General features: G+C 28.8%; 1 long non-coding RNA gene and 1 other non-coding gene across 2 annotated transcripts; both read left to right on the top strand.

Annotated features, from left to right (window-relative positions):
- Window positions 1-489: 489 nt before the first annotated feature.
- LOC112998243 (small nucleolar RNA R64/Z200 family) lies at window positions 490-581 on the top strand. The gene has a single exon (XR_003263282.1). It is a non-coding gene; the product is annotated as a small nucleolar RNA R64/Z200 family (small nucleolar RNA).
- A 1,664-nt stretch (window positions 582-2,245) lies between these two features.
- Window positions 2,246-4,354, top strand: LOC102669300 (uncharacterized). Its single transcript, XR_005886619.1, has 4 exons — window positions 2,246-2,450; window positions 2,527-2,657; window positions 3,484-3,729; window positions 4,077-4,354. It is a non-coding gene; the product is annotated as an uncharacterized lncRNA (long non-coding RNA).
- The last annotated feature ends 210 nt before the right edge of the window (window positions 4,355-4,564 follow it).

The following is a 4,564-nucleotide window of genomic DNA, read 5'->3' on the forward strand; positions in this document are numbered from 1 at the left end:
TTCAATCGTTTTTTCTTTATTTTATGCTAAACCCTAATCACCTGCCTCTCATTACTTCATTCCATTACTCTCCTCTCTGAACATTATATTGTTTCTATTTCTAACTTTCTGAAATCGTATTGTCGTCTTCGTTATTTATCGCTTTCCTTCACTGTTTTCTTGTTCTTGAAATTACCTATTCAATTTAATTCCATCGGTGAATAGACATGATGATTCTTACGCTGGTCTGTTTTTCTGAATCATCATGATAAATATAATATTTTTATTTTTATATTCTGAATTTCTTCATCTTTTCGTTGTGTTTCCTCTCTGAATTTTTATTTGCAGTATACGCCCATGTGCTTTCCTTGGATTCTTGTTTTTGTTTCTTAATATTTAATTATAATATTTCTTGTGAATTTCTTGATTTTGTTGTTTATTTAGGTATTTTCCTATAGAAATTGAAATCTTGAGCTAATCTTTTTAGGTTTTGATTTTGTTTTTTTATATTTTCTGCAGTGTTAATTTCAGAAATAAATTCCATGTCAGACTTCAGAAATTTTCAAATCGATGAGAATGAAAATTCTGTTACTCAGCAGAATTTTTAATTTATTTATTTATAATTCTGTTGCTGAGCAGAATTTGTAATTTATACTTTATTTATTGATGATTATGTTACTCAGCAGAATTCATAATTTATTTATTTATTTATTTATAATGCTGTTATTTAACCGAATTTATAATTTATTTATTTTTTATTCTGCTGTTAATGATAACTTATAATTTATTTGTTTATAATTTATTGATGATTCTGTTAAGCAGAATTATAATTTATTTATTGAGAATTTTGTTATTCAGCAGAATTAGTTATTTATATTATTTTAAAAGGGTTTGAATTACTACCTTATCTTTAATGATCAATAGAGTTTTGGCCATTCTTTTATAATTTGAACATATGGCTATCACCTTTGATGCATTGTCTTTAATTTCTCTTTCATATAATTTATTATTATTTTTTTCATCTCATTTATTATTTTTCTTCATATCATTTATGTATAAAATTAAAATTTTATAATTATTAATTAAAATTTAATACTTAAAATTATACTAAAATACATTAATATATGTAAAAAAATTATAAAATATTAAAATCTTAATAATTAGTATTTTTAATTAATTATAAAAATCTATTCTTTATTCACTCTAGGTAAATATCTATCATGAAAAAAACCTTTTGGTATATAGTTTTCATTTATTTTAACTTTGGAAAAATGAATTTTAATTTTTTCAATTTAGTGAAATACATAAAATAGTTCTCATTTTACATTTGACATTACAATCTGATTGTTGGTACTATCTATATGTAAAATGACAGCTAGTTACCAAAAGTTAATTTTACATATTTCAATCAATTAAAAGAAATTAAACTTAAAATTTTTCTAAAGTTAAAATAAAGGAAAACTTTTTATGTAGATTTTTATAATTAATTAAAAATAATTATTAAATTTTTAATATTTTATAATTTGTTTAAATATATTTATGTATTTTACTATAATTTTTATTATTAACTTTTAAGTAACAACTATAAAGTTTTGATTTTATACATAAATGATATGAAACTAAATAAATGATATGAAAGAGAAATTAAAGATGATATAGATTGTAATAGTGATAACATTAATGATAGAATTCAAAATATAAAAAAAATCTAAATTTTATTGGTCATTAGAAATGGGTGGTTTAACCCGATTTTTACTTGTGATTAGTTAGACAAACCCTTGTAAAAAAAGTTTTTAACTCCGCCTATGTTCTCATAGCCGGTCCCAAGTCCGGGCAAAGGAGGAGGGTTTTGATATTAACAAATGGAAATTATTACAGTACTCTAGATATAATTTGTGATTGGAGATAGGGTAAAAATTTTTGCATTATAATTACACTTTAATTAAATTCTATTGACAAGAGATTTCTTAGAAGGAGTCTCATGCTTTTTGGAGAGCAAACAAATTGTATATAGTAACTGCTATAAATCAATGCTCACTGGTGTTGATGGCACCACCCTCATTGGTGAATGGTGACATCTCCGCCAGAGCAGTCTCATATTCCATTGGCTTGCACATTTATCATTTGGGACTGGCCATGAGAGTAACATTTCCATCCATGTGTTTTGTTAAATTTTGTTATTTAAATTGAATAGGGAGTTTCATGCTATAGATCTATTTTTACTGTTTCTTTTATGTATCCACTGTGATTCATTGATTATATTACTTTCCAGTCATTCGTAGGTTATTATTGAGTTATGTTTTTGCGAGTTTTACTTAATTGTTTAATGTGCTTCTAGTCTATTAGATGCTAATTTATTATTGAAAAAAGCAGATATGAATAAACTGGGAACATAAAATTTCTTCGGTGCTTGGTAGAACACAGAGCTAAAAGCTAAGTCGGTTACAAGAGTCTCACTATTAATATTATGAGTAAGATGTTAAACCATCATCTCTTGTATTTTATTAAAGTAGGCAATTTAAGATCTTGTTGGTAATATTGCTGCAGGCACAGTGAGCAACCGTCTGTCAAAAGTTGATAACTGGCAAAGAATCAGTTTCAGCCCCTGCTTCATTTAAGCAACAATAAGTTTGGCAAATAATCAGTTTCAGCACTGCTTGAACTTAAGCAACAATAAGGTTGGATTAATTCATTTGGTATTTATCATGTGATTAAGTCTCTGATAGTTAATTTTTTCTTTTTGAAATTGCCTTGTGCCTTATTTCTCTCTTTATGAATTTTTGCGAATTCATCTATAAGTTGAGAGACATGATGAGTTTTTCATTGCTCCGTGTTTGGGAATCACAATGACTGATAACAATTGCCAATTTCTGATCTTCAAATGCAGAAAATTTGTCTTTTTTTGAATTTCTAGAAAATTTTGTTGCAGTAGAGAATTTTGCGTGTTAATGGCTCTGGTTTTCTGCTTTTTATCGAAGTATTGGTATTCTTCTTAATGTGAGTGTAGATTTTATCATGCATCAGAATCGTTGCTATATATATTCTTTGCAATCTCAATTTTTTCATTTCTGTAGATGTTGCAATTGAAATCATTTATTATTGCTTTAGCTTTTGATTTTGGTTTCGGCAGTTCTGCATGTGAAAGTTAATCAAACACTGCATTTTATGATTATAGGATGTAAAAAAAATTTATACTGGGTGTGTATTTTAATGCATTGAATTCTATTGAAACAAATGCCTAAATTGTCAATATATAGCATAGAATATAATGCGTTTCCAAAAATGCTATATATATAAAACACGGAGGTGATATACGAAGCTTGTTTGAATGAGTGAGGTCTAATGTCCCTAATACTGAGTTTATATATTGTTTGGACAAAAAGCTGTCTTAGTTCTATGTTTAGTGACCTCGCAGTCTTGCTCCCAAGCCTAGCACAACTTGTACTCCCTAATACTGAGTTTATATATTGTTTGGACAAAAAGCTGTCTTAGTTCTATGTTTAGTGACCTCGCAGTCTTGCTCCCAAGCCTAGCACAACTTGTAGTCTTGCACTCGGCACAGCAGCCAATACTCGAGCTTGCTCATCCTTGGCCCGAGTGGGTCCAACTCATGAAGTGCTTGCTCTACAAGGGATACTTCTGTCGTGAAGAGGGAAAAATGTTATGCAATGCTGGTATGGGCATGAAGGATTTCGATGTCATTAGAACCGTGTGCCTCAATTTTGGTAGAGACCACTTTCATCTTTTAAGGTAAAATATACATTTGTAAAAGAAAGTGTTCCTTGGATTGCTTATGGCACATGATATAATCTGTTTGATGTTAGTTAATCATTGGTTTATTCTGTTTGTACAAAGATTTGGCCGTGATTTAGAACTCTGTGACAGACTGTGATATTCAATTGGACAAGAGCCTAGGCTTGATTTATACCATTTTTATATTTCATATTTGAGTTTGTACCTTAATGGAAACTTATTTTTACGGTTAAGAAACGATGGAGTATGGTTCCTTATTATTGGCGAAATTCCTCTTAATTACATAGTTTGGAGCGTAGGTTTTATTATGATAATCTTATTCTGATATTGTGTCTGCTGTACAGGAGATTTCTTAGATAAAGGAGGGTATTTCAACAAATAATGCATGCTGGGAAATTGGAGAATCACCAGTTAAGTTAGTGGGCTGAACTTTAGTTAATGACCTTTTTGGAAACCTATTCTGTTCATATTGTTTTTATTGGTCTAAAATTTCCCACGTAGCCTTCAGTATGTAAGATTGAAATAACTCATTCTCCAGAGAATCTCACTTTCATGCTAGAGATGTCATTTTTGGTTCTCCGAGTTGTGTAATGGGAGAAGGTAAAGGAATTGGATTGGCTAAGTGGAAATTTAATTTTATATATATACATGAGACTTGCCATTATATTATTCAAATGTGAATAACAAGGAAGATCTATTTGATTAGAAAATGGGAAATTTTGGGTCTTCATAAGTGAAATTTTGTGTTAAAGTGGGAAGCATAGGAGATTAATAGAAAATGTGTTGCATGAAAATTGTGGATGACTCAAGCAAAATATTATTGCTATGACTT

Source organism: Glycine max, chromosome 10 (genome assembly GCF_000004515.6).
Source record: "Glycine max cultivar Williams 82 chromosome 10, Glycine_max_v4.0, whole genome shotgun sequence".
NCBI lineage: Eukaryota > Viridiplantae > Streptophyta > Magnoliopsida > Fabales > Fabaceae > Glycine > Glycine max.